Source organism: Phyllostomus discolor, chromosome 5, assembly GCF_004126475.2.
Source record: "Phyllostomus discolor isolate MPI-MPIP mPhyDis1 chromosome 5, mPhyDis1.pri.v3, whole genome shotgun sequence".
Classification (NCBI taxonomy): domain Eukaryota; kingdom Metazoa; phylum Chordata; class Mammalia; order Chiroptera; family Phyllostomidae; genus Phyllostomus; species Phyllostomus discolor.
In genome coordinates this window covers 172,600,692-172,617,078 of record NC_040907.2, presented here as the reverse complement: position 1 = coordinate 172,617,078, position 16,387 = coordinate 172,600,692, and the positions used below count along the sequence as shown (strand labels likewise).

General features: G+C 59.7%; 1 protein-coding gene across 1 annotated transcript in view; it reads right to left on the bottom strand.

The window, feature by feature from the left end:
• The window catches only part of PTPRE (protein tyrosine phosphatase receptor type E), a 113,711-nt gene that overhangs the window by 53,741 nt on the left and 43,583 nt on the right, over window positions 1–16,387 (bottom strand). The window contains exons 2-3 of the mRNA XM_028512362.2: window positions 12,770–12,887; window positions 11,850–11,872 (exon numbers count right to left, since the gene is read on the bottom strand). The gene's annotated coding sequence lies outside the window, so the exon portion shown is untranslated. The remainder of the gene's footprint in view (window positions 1–11,849; window positions 11,873–12,769; window positions 12,888–16,387) is intronic.

The following is a 16,387-nucleotide window of genomic DNA, read 5'->3' as shown; positions in this document are numbered from 1 at the left end:
TGGGCCTCCCGGTAAGATGGTGTCGGTCAAAAGGGGACTGGCCACCTGGGTTGAACTTCAGAGGCCGCCGTTTGGAACAGGAGGGTAACTGACTTAAGCTTCAAACTTCAAGGAGAATGTTAGATCCAAGTTTGGCCCAAGTTCACTGAGTTAACCTGATTCTGAGACACCGGATCTGTAACACTCTGATCTCTCCGTCCCCATATTTGGTCTTGGCTTTCTTTGTTGTTTTCTTTTTTCTTTTTTCTTTCTTTTTTTTTTTTTACAACAACACTGGGAGGACTGGCCAGGCTCAAAGATAAGAAGGTTTGTTGTTTTAGCAACAGAAGGAGGACTTTCTCCACAGAGGGAGGAATGCCGTGGGGGCCGCAGACGCCAGGGCTGCCACCATGAATAGGCACACTTCTCAGGACACCCACGTCCTACAGAAGCGAGGGCCGTGACATTCACAGGATCCCTGAGGCAGGGCCCAGCAGCCCCGTATCTGCGAGCACAGAGCCTGCGGGCGTGTGGCTGGGGCCGCCTCTGCACCTCTCTGCACCCCGCCCCTGGGAAGACGCGTTTCGGAGCTCAGCAGCTGGCGTGAGACGAGCCAGAGGGTGGACGGATGGGAATCCACTGGTCGGGGCTCCAGGCTCACGTGCCACAGCTAGAAAACAGGGACACCTCAGGTGTACATGCTGAAGGAGACGCTTAAGCCGGAGCCCGCATGGTTGGGGTCCCGAGTCACTGGAACAAGTCATGACCCAGAGCTGGAGGCTGCGGGGCAGGTCAGGGCCCCACGAAGCCGGCCCTGCCCCAAATCCTCTCTTCGTCTTCTGTTGTGGAAGGAACAGTTTTAACAGGGCAGGTTCTGAGATCCTTCCCCTGTACGCCCTATCACGCAAATGGGTGTTGGTAGCCCACTGAACTGCCTTTGGCGGAACGTAGGTGAAGTTTTCTGTTGCCAAGCAACGGACGCTCGCGGCACTGCACTCCTCCCTCCCAAACACTCAGACGTCACCCACCACTCCACGTCCGCGCTGGGAAAAACAGACGAGGTGACAGCACCCGGGGACGAGCAGTGAGCACAACAGGTCCTGGCAACCTGACGCCCGTGACGAGCTCTTCAGGAGACGCTGGACTCTTCCTCAGCATGCAGGCCGCCGGGACAGGGCAGGTGGGGCGGACGGCTTGCCGAACTCGCCGAGAAAGCGCCTGTTTTTGGAAGCGTTGGAAGCAGAGGCCGGATCCGCTCAGTTCAAGGTGGCGGGGGTTCCGTCCAGCGGGTGTGGCCTGAGTGTAAACATGGCCGAGCGCTAAACAAGCTAAACAAGGCCGTAAGGACGATGAGGTTCCCGACCTGACCATTTCCCTTCGATGCTCAGCAAAGGCGCCGCCGCTCCGAGCGATGCTTGCGTCGGGTGCCCCGTTACGCCACCCAGGAGAACGAGCCAACTCTTGCAGCCTCGCTGGAGAACACGGTCTTCACACAGGTGTGTATAGCCATCTACCGCACGCAGCTGTCTGTGAGACCACAGAAAGACCGGCAGACAGTCCAGTTCCAAACCAGCCAGCGGGCTCGGGGCCGTCGGCGGAGGGCCAGCCGGGGGCTTCTGCGCTGCTGCTCTGGGTCCGAGCCCCCCAGGAAGTTAGGGGCCCCTGGGACCCAGCTAAGTCATCCGTACAGAGGCTCTGGCAGGTACGTGATTTACTGGTTGTCAGGCGGTCCACTGAGGGCGGGGCAGGCGTTTGGACCGGGTCTGCTGGCGGCCACGCCCACGCCCCCGCTCCAGCCCTGCCTTCCCGGAGGTGGCCACCGTGACCTGACCTCCTGCCCTGCAGAAGGGAGAGAAACGGCTCCACCCCGTTCAGATGGTGGCCCAAAAGCTCAGGGCTGTGCCCGCCCACCCACGCCACCTGCTAGCATTGACATTCCGTGTCTGGAAATGGAACATGTATTTTTTTAAATTATTTATTTATTTTTAGAGAGAGGGGAAGGGCAAAACAGAGGGAGAGAAACAAGGATATGAGGGAGAAACTTCCATCAGCTGTCTCTCACATGCACCCTGACTGGCGGCCAAACCTACAACCCAGGCCCACAGGCCGGTGAGCCAGAGAGCGGGTAAATACGGCCACTCAGGATGAAAAGGACAGAAGACCTTTCTACGCAGCAATGGTGGCACCAGGGGGAACTAAAGCTCTCGCTCACAAGGGATCGCGTTTCTGCGGAAAAGAAGTCCCTCGTTGCAAAACCACGGTGACAGTCCAGGGCTCGGACCCCCATTTCTCAGGCCAGGGACACTTGCAGGGCGTGAGCACAGCTCAGTGCATGGGCTCCGTGCCCTGCAGCCGCTGTCCACCCTGAGAGAGGTGCCAAATCACTCATCTCCGAGTTCCTGTTCTGTGAGCGCGGACCGATGGGACAAGGGCCCGGTGTGCCATGGGGGCGGCTTGGAGCCTGGTGCTGCCCCCTGCAGCTGCCTCCTCCTGCCACCTTCCAGGGCGGGGTCTGGACTGCCCACCTCCTGGGGGTCCCTGATAGCACACTCCACCCACAGGGTGGCATCCCAGCATCTGTGGGGCCTCACTGTCTGAGAGTGGCCCTGGGCCCCAGGGAGCACGACATTAAACAGAAGGTTAAAAACCCCACCACGGTAGTCTGGAGAGAGGCCACAGAAGAAAGGACAAAGCTTTTGTCCCTGATGTTTTCGAGGAGAGAAGCAGGCTCTTCTGTCAGGGGCCCAGGTCGTGCTAAGTGCTGCCCCGGGCGCCGGGGACGGAGAGACACACCACTCTCGCCCGCTCACAGCCTTCTCCCGCTTCCCCCACCCTCCCGCCGGTCCATTCATCCACCCTTCGCTCAGCCGCGCCGGAATCCTGAGCCCCGGTGCGGAGGCCCCTGGGGACTCACACACAGTGGGGACAACCGCTGTCCTCCTGGGAGCCAACACGCCCCACGTCACAGGCGGGCAGGGAGCCGAGTCACACAGACTGCCCTCGCCCCCTCTGCAGCAATCTCACCGTTCACTTATCTCAAGTCATGTGTCACCCGCCACGTAAGTCACAGAGGAAACAGGAAATGGGATTTGGGATAGAGTTCGCCTTCCTGCAGCTGCGCGGATAGCGCTGCCTCACCGGCCGTTCTGGGGGTCGGCTTCCCATTCCCCAAGGTGAGAGTATCTGCTGCTCTTCTAACCACGCCCTTGAACGAGGCCCTTCACTGCGGATCTCGGAGACTTAGGTTTCTAGGTTTCCACAGCCTAGACTGCCAAGACCTCGTACAGCCTGGGTCTCCTGCCTGTCCCAGAATCTATGACCAGTTCAGAAGCTTCTAGAAGCCCATTTCCTCCGTCGTCGGCTCCTCTGGGTGCACCAGGCCACTAGCCCTTTGACCGGGACAATTTCACATTTGCTGTTGTCCACAGGCAGGCTGTTAGAATGTACCAAATTTTCATAAGATGAGCTGTAGCCTGGATGAAATAAGGGTTACGCTTTTTTCTGTTTTTTTTTTTTTTTAAATCTTCGAGAGGAATTTCAGACAGGGGTTCGCACGTGCCGGTGAATAACGAAGACCCCCTTCTGCACCATCCTCAGAATGCCCGGATTTGGTACTTGGGTTTCTGACCAGGGGCCCGAGTTTCCAGAGGAGGCGCTTGGAGTCCAGGCTCTGCACCCAAACTCCGGCTTCTGCCGGGGGCCCATCAGCAGACCAAGCAGTCAAGGCTGCCAGTCCAGGCCTGTGGCTTGGCCCTCAGAGCGGCTGGGCCTTCCTGAGCCTCTCCAGGCCCCGGGCACTGGGGAGCAGCGTCCTGAGCAGGGGTGTCTCCTCCCCGGGGAAGCCCCGCCCCAAAAAGCACAGCCCGGGCCTCAGATGTTGCAAAGCACCTTTCCCCCCACCCCAGAAGTACCGTCTGCCACCCCGGTACTTCCTAGGGTCCTCGCCTCCATCCCAGATGGCTCTCTGGGCTGTTGGTTCTGTACTGGAACCCTCCAGTCTCTGCTGGGGCCCCCATCCCGGACGGACAGAATTCCGGAGCTCTGAAGTGGTGGGTGACTCCTGAGGGGGCGGGTGGCCTGACTGAAGCCACGAGGCCGGCGAGGCCGGATGCCGGGCCTCCTGACAGCTGAGTGCCCCCCCCACCCCGCTCCTTCCCTGGCGCCGTTGCTCCCACCAGACTGAGCCCACTGAGCGGTCCGCCTGCCCACCGCCCCCCACGTCACCCCCTGTTTGTCTCCGATTAGTACCGCCTTCCTGCCCCCTGGACCTTTTCGGCCACTGCACGCAGCCCGTCTTCCTGGGCAGCACCTGCAGACCCGACGCTGGGTCCCCGGTGCCCAAGGGAGGGCATGAGGCTGGAGGGCACATGCCTAGCTCACCGGTCTGTGCGCAGGGCCAGCGGAGGGAGGGGTCGCTGTACAGATGCCAGCTCAGCCCTCCCGCCTCTGGGGTCAAGGCGGGTAGGAGCGGGAATGAGCCCAAGACGGGCTGAGAGCTGCTGTGACCAAGACGCCCCCCAGAGCTGCTGTCCAACGAGGTCATGGGCCAGAAGGGGTGACCAGACCCCCGCTGGGCGGGCGGACGCCACCAGCAGTCCACATAGAGGACAGGGAGGAAGCGTGACAAACACCACGTGGAAATTGTGTTACGTGGCTTCCCAAGTGGAATGGGTTTGCTGGAGCATGAAAGACAATTTCCAGAAACATCCTCAGAGAAAGAAACGTGTGTGAGTGTTTACCGAGGCCCCGTCCCCTCCAGCGGGGACGCCAGGGCCACAGGATGACATCGTCACCGCTGTTTCGTAAGAGCCTGGGGACGTTACCACGTCCCCTTGCCCCAAACTCTCAGAGGACCACGGGGCTCAGGTTGTATCGGAAATAATTTCTTAAAGGAAACATGACTTAATCCTCAGCTCAAGAGAAGAAAAACATGCAGCTCTGGGTAGTGAATCACTCATTAAAAATTAAATAAATCCGCCCACAACGGGAAGCAGCACCACAGAATGTCACTGGCGGCCTCGCCCTGGAGGGGGGCCAGACGCGGCTCTTGGAAACAGTGATGCTTCTGCTTCTGCTCCTGCACGGGGCGCTTCGGGCCCCACCTTGGTCCCGGCCACGCTCACTCCCCAGGCTGTCCTCTGCTGAGAGCCGCGGCGCAGGGGTGCCCTGGGGGCTTCCATGGCTCCCCAGAGCCCCCAGACGGAACGGATCCCAGAGCGGCACGCAAGGTACTGAGCTTTAGCAGCTGCCCCTTCTGCTTGCACGTCAATGCCAAGGCGCACGTGGTCCCAGTTCTCACGCCCTGCACGGGAGCAACACCGTGGACAGGGTGAGACCGCTTTTCAGAGTCTGTGTCCACTAGTGAAACCCTCCTCCTGTGTCCCTGCCTCCTCTGGAAGGCGGGGGGCGTGGGGGGAGCAAATCCAACCGAGAGGCAGGGAGACAGAGTGCCAAAGTGGAGATTGTAAAACACACGGGACAGACAAACCGCCTGGCAGAAGGGAGGGCGACAGAGGCGTGTGGCTCCAGGCACGCGTGACACGGAGCAGCGGCTGCTTCGGGGACGTGTCTGCTGTTGGCTCAAAACCCAGAGCAGCGTCGCCCAGGGTCTCCATGCCTTAAAGAGAACATGACAAACGTCTCCCCCGCCTCTGACTGTTTAGACAAAGACGGTGCGACTCGGGACACGTCCAGTCACTCAGCTTTCCAGAACTAAACTCTATTTCTGTCCACCTGTTTCTAGGCTCCTGTGCAAAAAGCCACAATCGCAACTGAGATCTCCGACCTCCTTTGTCAGTAGCTTGCACAGCCCCGAGCCTGCCGGGGGTCAGCGCCGGGCGGGCGAATGGACAGACCTCGGGCCTCGGCAGGCAGTCGAGAGGAAACCGGCGAGTGTGTGAAACGAGATTAGAAACTGGATTTGGTCAGCAGATAGCGTGCGGAAATAGTAGGGAGCTCTGGCCAAGATCAACTCCAGTGATCAGAAAATTGTTCCAAAATGTAATTATCTACCAGCAAACTGTGCAGAGCCCATGGGATGTGCTATTTATAAACGTGCTCTGCTCGTGAATAACTGCAAAATAATATTTTTCAGGATGGAAAATTTTATTTTTTCTTGGCCGGCATGTCCCTCCCTCCCCTTTGGTGGCAGTGACACTGTGCTTTGGAGCGCAGAAAACACTGCAGCCTTGACCGGCCGCGCCCACCGTGCCAAGTGCGAGTGAGAACGTGAGAACGCGGGAACACGCCCCTAGACTGTCTCCAGGCACCTCTGAGGCCCAGAGGAGACCCTGGCCTTGAGCCTCTGTGTCAGCTGTCGGGCGCTTTGCCTGCATGTGCCGGATCGGAAACGCGATTGGTTGTCAGCAGGAGGCATTGAGGTTCTCTGGCAGAGTAGGAAATACAGCAAGTCCTGGGGGGTTTTTTGTGACTAAACACTTCCACCAACATGACATTTTTAAAAAATTAATTTTTCAGCCCTGGCTGGTGTAGCTCAGTGGATTGAGCTCAGGCTGCAAACCAAAGTGCCACAGGTTGGATTCCCAGTCAGGGTACATGCCTGGGTTGCAGGCCATGACCCCCAGCAACCGCACATTGATGTCTCTCTCTCTCTCTCTCTCTCTCTCTCTCCCCCCCCCCCTCCCTCCCCTCTCTAAAAATAAATAAAGTCTTTAAAAAATTAATTTTCCTGTGGCAACAGAGGAACATGGCAGCTTTTAAAAAGTACAGTGTAGCACCCGAACCCAGAATGGCACCCTTCCAGATAACAGATTGGTCTCGGTAGAGTTGCTGGACATCAGTTAAATACTGTCAACACGTTGTTTTGAAGTCCTTCGAATTCATTCGGCCCCCGCATAAAATAACAAAAAAGCAAGTTTTGCCTTTTGCCTGTTCTCCCTTCTGTTCAAAACGAGAAGAAAAGCGACTCGGAGACTCCATTGCACGGCGGGTTTCTGTTCGGCGTGCCGCAGAAATCGCTGTTCCCACATTTCAAACACTTCATGCTCAACTCTGCGTCATAATAAGCGGCTTTTAAAAGTCACTTCAGATTGGCGGTTCTTAAACCCAATGCATCTAATCTCCTGCAGCTCCAAGCCCTGATGCCCACGGGGACGCCCCCTAGTGGACGGGACAGAAGCTGGGGGCGAGCCCCCAGAGCACACGGGGGTTGGCCCACCACACGGACCTTCCACTGGCCACCGGAACTCACTCCTGACTCCGGGCTTCAGTGGGTCACTCCGTGACCCCCACTGGGAAGGCCCCGCGCCCTCGCCCAGGGTGAACAACGCTGCTCCTCGGGCAGTCCAGGGCCGGCAGCTCCCACACAGGGCCATCGGCTCCCACATGGGGACCGCAGCCCCGCCTTGAGCCCCCCTAAACACAGCCCCTGAGCACCACCGGCTCGGTGCTCCGCCCCGCCCTGCCCTGGCACCTCCCACTGCCTGACACGTGGCTGTGAACTAAAATGTCATTTCCTTAACTCTTGCTCTTAAGGAAAATCAGGAGGGTGGGTTGGATGACAAAAAGAGGAAGTGTCCAGCTGAAAATGGGTGGGATTTTGCTGTGTCATGCAGCCAGCCCAGGGCCGGCCGTGGCTGGGGGTTGTTTTCCTCCGAGGTGGGCCACCCCTGGGGTTCCCGGCAGCCCCACGGCCGACAGCCCCTCTCGGGCAGGCACCACCCGGCTGGGCCGGGCTGGGCCCAGAGGGCTTCCTGAGCCCCCGCCCAGGTTTCCTGCAGGGGCCGGGCCGGGCCGGGCTGGTCGGCCAAGCTGTCTGCCAAGGGATCCCTTCCCAAGGGCTTCCTGGCAACACTCTCTAACAACCCAGTTTAAACACCTCGGGAGCTTTAATGACACGCAACCATGACAAAAGTCCCACTCGGCCAGAAAGGGTCTCCTCTGAGCTCCCTCCCTTCCCTGTACCTCTCCTCCTTCTGGACCGGCGGCGCCGGGGAGCCATCCCGGCTGGCGAGGACCCATGGTTCCCGAGCGCCCGCTGCCGCGGGTTCCCAGCGGGGGCGTCCGGCTCTGCCGGGCACGCGGGACGTGGCGCGCGTTTATATGGGAAAGCTGGTTCCCGTTCCTCCCAGCGGAAACTGTGACCGCCGGAGACCTGGCCTGGCTGCGTGACAGACGCCCACTGAGCAGAGACTCCTTTAAGAGGCACTTCTTGGAAGAACGCTGGAACTTTCCTGGGGGGTGGGGTGGGGATGGAAATGCGGGAGGGACTGATCCGCTGGGCTGATGAGCCATCAGGTCAGGAGGCGGCGTTTCTTCCCCGTGGCGTCAGCTTCTCCCCGAGTCTCCGAGCGACGCAGGTCTCTGTCGGGGGAAAACCCTTCCTGCTTGGGGTGGGGGGGGGGGAAGCCTGCGGAGCCCACGGGTGCGAACAAAAACCCAAGACCAGGGCGAGGGGAGGGAACAGGAGTCGGATCTCGTGGGAAGTTTTCGAGTCCTCGGTGACTCCCTGCAGCCTCGGGGCCGGGACGGGGCACGCGGCGCGGCCGGTCCGTCAGCACGGACAGGAGTCAGGCCGGGGCGGTGAGCGTGGTGGCGGCGGTGGCTCACCTGCCCAGGCAGAGCTCACCGCAGCCCGCAGCGGGGAGCCGTCTCCTTCTTTTCTGTCCCCTGACACGCTGGCCGAGCGGGCCAGCCCCAAGGAAGAAGGGTGCCTTGGAGGACGAAAGTCACGTGCATCGAGACGGATGGAGGCGGAAGCATGGATATTCCGGAGGACGAGGCTGGTGCGTGGATATTCTCGGTTGAATTTAAAATCGGCGCTGAGTTTAGTTTTCTGGCGCTCCTCTGCTGGTTCCGCGAGCCAGAGTGAAACGGTCAAGTTATGGTATCGCTTAGTCTTGGCGACTGGGGATGCCCTTTGGTGTGACAGTACAGGACCTCACAGGGCCTGGGGCAAGTGTTTAAACCTTAATTACGTGCCTTCCGTACATTCTCAATCCTGCAGTTCCACTGCGTTATTGGAATGCTATGCGACCGGGACCCACACAGTTGCCAGCGTCCCCCCTCGAAGGGACACCACTCATATCAGACGACCGGTAAGAGCGGTAGCGTTCCTTCCCAGGCTTGTTTTTCCATAAGAAGGAAAAAAGGAGAAAAGAAAACTATGAGAACGGGTGGCTGAGCTGAAAAGACTCCTCTCAATCCGGTTTAACCAGGAACAATTTTGACTTTTCTCTTGTTTAAGAATCAGATTCACACAGTGTTGGATTATTTGCTGAAAATGAGGGATCATTGCTGGAAAGGGAAGGCCCTTCTGGTACCCACGGCAGTGCTGGCGCACACCTTGCGACTCTCTAAATGCCTCCTTTGGAAGCTGAAAACAGCCCTGGCTGGTGTAGCTCAGTGGATTGAGCGCGGGCTGCGAACCAAAGCATCGCAGGTTCGATTCCCAGTCAGGGCACATGCCTGGGTTGCAGGCCATGGCCCCCAGCAACCGCACATTGATGTTTCTCTCTCTCTTCCTCCCTCCCTTCCCTCTCTAAAAATAAATAAATAAAATCTTAAAAAAAAAAAGTTCCAGCAAAGCAAATTAACAAAAAAAAAAAAGAAGTTCAAAACAACTGCCATGATTTTGTGACGATACTAATAACAACTGTAAGTGCTTCCTTTGGGTCGCCTCACTTCAACGCTGCAGTAACCCCGGGATGTGAGTGACAGACGAGAAGAAGGGGGTGGGGGGGGGCCGCAGCCCACGTGCTCGTGGGGCAGGTGCCTGCCGGGCCCCTCGGCAGCCGGCCCGCCCCTCGTGGACGGACGGAGGCTGGGGACTGACGGACGACGCCTCTCTCCCGCCCTCCCTGGGCCCAGCTATTTATTTAGTTCCCACGGACTGAAAAGCACGTCTCCAACCCACAAATGTGAAATAGATTCTTTCCTGTCAGCTGACACTCCAGCGCGCCGGGACACGCCTCAGAGGTTTAGCCGGGAAGCCGCCACCGTGCGCTGGGAGACCGCCCCGACGCTCCACCCTGACTCCTGGCAGGCACCCAACGGGGACAGCGGGTCGGGCGACCAGCACACCAGATGGGGGTCCACGCTTCCAGGGTCTTCCAGGGCCCCTTGCTTCCCCGTCTCCGAGAGGGAGGGAGATCCTGAGAGCAGACGCACTCTGACTGCAGGGACGCCCTGCCCCCTGAGGCAGAAGTCGACTGCCCTGCTGACCCAGAGCCAAAGGGGGCCCCCCCCAAGGACAGGGCGGCGCTGCCCCGAGCGGCTGGGGCTCCCAAGTGCCTTTGGTGGGAACAGCGGTTAGCAGTGGAGCCCGGACGAGAGCGCTCAGTTACCTTTGGACGGTGGACAGCTTCTGAATCTCTCCCTGGATTTAGACAACGCGGGGGCTGGGAGGCCCCAAGAGCACAGGTCACGGGGTCGCAGCCGAGAGAGCTGGGGACCACTCACGGCAGCCGGTCCACTGGCTGAGAGGCCACCGATCCCGGACAGGACGGGCGGCAAGACAGGCGTGCAGGGGCCGGCGCTGAGCCGAGAGCCGAGGAAGCCAAGGTGAGACCCCGCATCTCGGAAGCAGACACGTCTGTGGGGCCCGAACCTCCGACAGTTCATGCCAGCGTGGTGGCCCCAACAGACCCACTCGCACCCGTGGGAGCGAGCCCATGTCTCTCGTCTAGGCATCGGAGGCAGCAGAGACCGCAGGCCCCTTGTCACTGAGTCTCTGTCCCGTGACCGACACCCCGGTGATGACCCTTGACTTTGACCCCACGGTTGACACCTGCCCAAGGAGAGCATGCCGTTCAGAACGGAGAGCGTCTCATGACAGCGTGACAGAGAAAGGGGACAACACAGTCGTCTTAGCAGCCGGCACACGGAGACCTGCCTGTTCTCCGTCCTGATGATACACCGTCGGCTGTGTTTGGCCTTCCTTCCGGACAGCAGCGTGGTCCGTGCGGCGAAAACGCACCGAACCGCTCCCGGAACAACCGTGAGCATTTGTGCCCCGAGGACACGGTGCCAGGGAGGGCACCCCCACCCCCGCCCTGCACAAGGAAGGCCAATCGGGGCAAAATATGGGCCCACAGACCTTAGGGTCGTTCAGAGCAGAGTCCAGGTGTTTCAAACAAGGCGCCGCATCTTGGACGTAAAGCGTCACACTGGCCCACGTGCTGGTTCCCCCACTAAAGCTGAGTGCCTCCGTGGTGCTGGGCTGGGCGCCACCTGCCCACGGGCTGCGGCCACTGCGAAAGCACTAAGGTTTTCTTGTTTCAACTCCTTTGGGGAATTGACCCCATTAAGCTGATGAAGTAGAACACAGCCAAGACATGGCATTTCTCCCTCTAAATAATAGGACGGCATGACCATGCACAGCGGCCAGAACCTCGAGAGGCAGAAAATGACGGGATGACTACGCTTTGCTTTTTTCACCGAAAGTACAATCGGGGAAAACGCCTTCTCCCCAGCCCTCCCCGCAGCCGATCATCAAAGGAGCCGCTACCATGGATGCCGCCGTGTGCCGCCGGGCTCCCTAAGAGTCCCCACCACGTGTGTGTGCCACCGAGACAAGGCGAGGGCCCTGAAAAGTCGGGGCCAGTCGGGGCACGGAGGGCGGGTGGGAAGTACGTTTGCAACAGAATGTTCCAGGAGGCTGACAGCTGAGCCAGGCTTTAAACACACACACACACACACACACACACACAGGGGAAAGCAGCCAGAAGTGGGGCGCCAGCCTGTTGGAGCAAGTGCAAGCCTCCAATGCTGGCAGGACACGCTGACCACGTGGCCTTCTCTGTCTCTGGAAGGTAATGCTGCTCTAACAACTAACCGCCCCCCACCCACACACACATTATTGAGAGAGTTGGCTACACATCAGACATAATTTTTAAAAATGCTGTACTCACCCCGGGAAAATGCCGGCTATAGTCTGAAAAAGAAAGAGAAACAAAGAGTTAGTTTCCTGGGTCATAGGTTCAGTTGCTGATTCTAGCCACTTCTTCCTCGGCATCCCCGGCTGGAGGCGCCAACTTCGCTTCCTTGTCCGGGTCTCCTCGAGGACCTCTCATCTACGTGACCGCAGCTGCTCTTTCCTGAAATCGTCAGCTTCCCAAAGTATCCTGCCCCGAACTGTCCTGTGCTGTCTGGTTGTCGGCTGATGGTGGTGGGGGGGGGTGGCTGACCCGGATCTGAAACGCAGGGTGTCTCGCCCCAAGGCGCCCTGTGAGTCTGCTGCTCCGTCCGGGGCCCACACTGTCCTGTCCTCTGACACTGTCCCCTCCCCCAACACAGCCCCCCCAGCCCGGCTTCTCCAGACTCAGCTTCTCTCTCCCGCTTGGGATGCCCCGACCCCGGCCAGTGAGCACTCAGCTTGCTCACTCCACATTCATTTGACTTGACTGTCCTTCTGAAGACAGTCTTGCCAAGATGGAACTTACGCACCAGGACGTCCCCCGTGTAAGGCGCACAACTCACTAGGCTTTAGCACAGTCGTGAGTTTTGCAACCCCCACCATGGTCTCCTTCTAGAACATCTTGGTCACTCAAGAGAAGCCCCGTGCCCGTTAGCTCATTGACTCCCGGGTCCTGCCGCCACCCCCAGCCCCTCCTCGCCCCCCCACCCCAGGTCCCTGGCACTTGCTAATCTACTCGCTGTCCACGGATGTGCCCGTTCCGGGCATTTCATATAAGGGGGCCCTGGGATGCTCGGCACCTATAGCGTTTTTGAGGTTCACGCACGACGCGGCGTGGGCCAGCACTTCACCCTCGTGCGGACAAGCCCTGTCCCCCTGCCCGGAGGGACCCCGTTCCGTCCCCCCGTTCCTCACCTGACAGAGGTGCCCCTGGTTCCGGTGTGAGTGGCCGGGAAGGCAGCCTCACGGGAGGGCTCGCCGCCTGCATCTACCTGTGGCCGGGGACACTCTCGGCCGTCACTGCACATTGGGGCTGCAAGAGAACGGAATCGGCCGTCACCGTCTTAAAATAGCGGACGCAGGGCCCGGCGCCGCCCACCGGAGCAGACGACCTCTGACCTGAGGCGTGGCCGGGCTGGGCACTCTATAGCGGAGACGACAGGGACCCCGCATACTGCGCAATCACAGCAGGCCGCGCTCACCAGACCGCTGCCCTGCGAGGCAGAGGCAGCGCAAAAGAAGCAGAAGCAACCGATCTGGTTCTGGAGGAACTTTAAAATCCTGCAAACCCACAGCTCCCGGCATTCTCAACGGTGGAAGACTGAACGCCCCCTGCCCGCCCCCCGCACACCCCCGCACGGGGGCCAGGGCAAGGGTGTCCCCTCTCGCCTCCCATTTAACACGCACTGGAGGTCCTAGTCGATGGCACAAGGCAAGGACGAGGAAGAAAAGGCATGTAAATCAGAAAGAAAAAAAAATACTTCCTTTTTCTCAAGGGACATGATTGTCCACACAGACAATTCTGAAGAATCTACAGAGAAGCTGCGGAGTAACCCACGGAGTCACGGGTTCCCAGAGTGCAGCGGGGCCCACGGCGGCAGCCGACGGCGGGAAGGTGCCAGGTGCTGGGGGGTCACCGGGGGAGGCAGAGCGGCTTTCCGTAGGCAGAGCTGATTCCCAGAAAGAACCTGGGGACGCCCTGGCTGGCGTAGCTCAGTGGATTGAGAGCGGGCTTCGAACCAAAGTGTCACAGGTTCGATTCCCAGTCAGGGCACATGCCTGGGTTGCAGGCCATGGCCCCCAGCAACCGCACATGGATGTTTCTCTCTCTCTCTCTCTCTCTCTTTCTCCCTCCTTTCCAATTGATAAATAAATTAATTAATTAAATTAAATTAAATATTAAAAAAAAGAACCTGGGACAGCAACTCTCGGCGTTTGCCCGGGGCCAGGCGTGGGGACAGGCCAGGAGGGGGCGGCACCCTGACTCCCTCGGGAGGACTGGCAGGGATGCAGAAGACGACCTGTTGTCCCAGGCCGAGTGATGCTCACCTACACTCAGACCCAACGACAGGCAGGGCGTGTCACGGGCAGGGGCAGGGCTGCAGCCCAAGAGGACCCCAGTCATGTTAGAAGCCAGGGTTGGGGGGGTCCCTGTCAACACTGGTTACATGAATGGGCAAGTGTGATCGATGACACCCCAATCACACCCAAGTAATGGTTTTACGTTAACCTTTGAACTAGTGCTGTTTTATTTTTATTTTGTGTCTTTTTCACTGAATGCATTGGGGTGGTACTGGTCAACGAGATCACCCAGGTTTCAGGCGTCCAAGTCTGTCACACGTCGCCTGTACACCACATTGCGTGTTCATCAGCCCAAGCCGAGTCCCCTGCCCCCATCATGTACCCCCCCCAGACCCTCCTCTCCCTCCCCCACACCCCGTTCTGCTTTTTCACCGAGGCAGGGGCACGCACAAGGGCGGGCTCCACAAATAGATCCCATACTGCCTTGGCTCGGGGCGCGCACGGGTCAGCACGAAACCACAAGCAGCAGCTCCGCTAAGCGCAGAAGCCGAGAGAAAACCGAGCAACCAGAATATCCTGCGAAGCCAGCCCTCGTCACGCCAGCACTTCCTCCGGCCCCGGGCGCTGCTGCAGACGGAGCAGACAGAGCGCCGTGAACGGTGGGGTGTGCGAGAACAGTGGGGTGTGTGAGCGCACGGGGAAGTGGGGGCCGGGGGCTGGGTCCCGAGGGCACATCGGCTCCGCTGCGGGGGTGGGGCGTCCTTGAGGAGCCTGCACAGTGTCCTGCCACCACGGGCAAGGTCCCCGGTCTTATCAGGGGCAGCAGAGGAGCCGCTGGATGGATGTCAGTCAAGAGCCTCAGTGGCTGTGACACGGTCTCACCTGTGACCCACAGCCCGCAGCCCGCAGCCCGCCCCAGGAGGCTCACCGAGTCCCATTTAGAGGATGAGAACACTGAGAACAGACCAGTGGCCCACCAAGCGAGGCAGTGGGCACTGGGGATCAGCGGACAGTGTCCCAGGGTGGCTGAGACCACTCTTGGGGGACTGCACAGGGGATCCAGCCCACACTGTAGGGACATGTGTCTGTCTGGCCTTCGTCTCCTTTCCCCAGTGGGACTGTAATTCCTGTTCCATGAAGGACATCCTGCTCAGGATGACGCCGACCCTGGGGAACTCCTCACTCTAGCAGGGGCCCCACTGTGGTGTGCAGGGCAGAAAGACCTGGAAAGGCCCAGGCAGACCACGCACTTCCTGTGGGGAGCAGGGAGCCTGTGGGAGTGGCCGGGCTCCCAGAGGCCTGGACGTGCTGACCACAGGGGTCTGTCCCCAGCATCCAAGTACAACCACTAGCTCCCAGAGCCCAGAGCGGGAGGATGCCCAGCCGGACCCTGGGGAAGAGGCGGTGTGAGGGCATGGAGCAGGGAAAGTCCGCCCTGGGGGCAGGGGGCAAGGCTCGAGGGTGGGCAGTGGGCAGTGGCTCCACAGGAAGTGGCTGCACTGCATCCTTCCGTCCAGACGGCTCAGGGGCTAGGCAAGGACCCGGCCGTGTTAGCGTGCACCCCAGCCTTGCAAAAACCAAAGCACGGCCACAGCATTTAGAGTCCATGCATCGGTGCATTCCACCTAGGGAGAACATGAACATTATTTCTGATTTGTCATGTTGTGAGGTGGGCAGGCCTGGGCAATCTTTCCACATCAGAAAGCGCACCCCCTGCCCCCAGACACGGCCTTGGCCTGAAGCACCAAGTCTATAGCCTCTCCTTTGTTTGCAATGGGCAGCAGCGGCTAGGAAATGCTGGGACGCACACTCACATTTTTAAAAATGTCTGCATGCACCGTTTTATAAAGCAAGCACACACAAGTCCAGGTCCAGGTCACTGTGCACTTGGACTGGGACCGTCAGCTCGAAGCTGTCCCAGCCACATTCTCTCACACTCCCACCTCCCCAGACAAGACACCAAGGTGTCCTGATCCACCGGTCAGGGCACTTGGAATCGCAGGGAGTGTGGCTCTCGGCCAGTCCTGGCGACACTCAAGGACGAGGACCCGGCGGACGATGCGTTCAGACAGATGATCCGAAGGGCAGGACAGTCGCTACCTGAGAGCAGACAGCAGTGGCTGGTCACAGACAGTGCGCCAGGAGACGGGGGGCTCAGCGAGGACGGCCCTCAGCTACGGTCAAGCTCCCTGCTTCCAGGCGGGGGGAGAGCGCAGCCCGCCCCGGCTCCCCGGGGTGCAGGCACTCACCGAGCCCACTCCACCAGGCCCCGCAGTTCCCTGGTGCGCCTTTCACGTACCGGCAAGGCTGTTCATTCCAGCACTTTCTACCACACGAAAAGGTCTGGGAGTTGCTGCCGAACACCCCCCCTCCTTGCCGGGAGCGAGAACCCCCCCCCGAACGACAGGAGTGGGGTGGATCTCACTCCGCCCACCTGCAGCCAGCGTGCCACCTTGAAGCCGGGAGGGGCTCCCAAAGCAGCGTGGCCAGGGCTGGAACAGGGACCCGTCG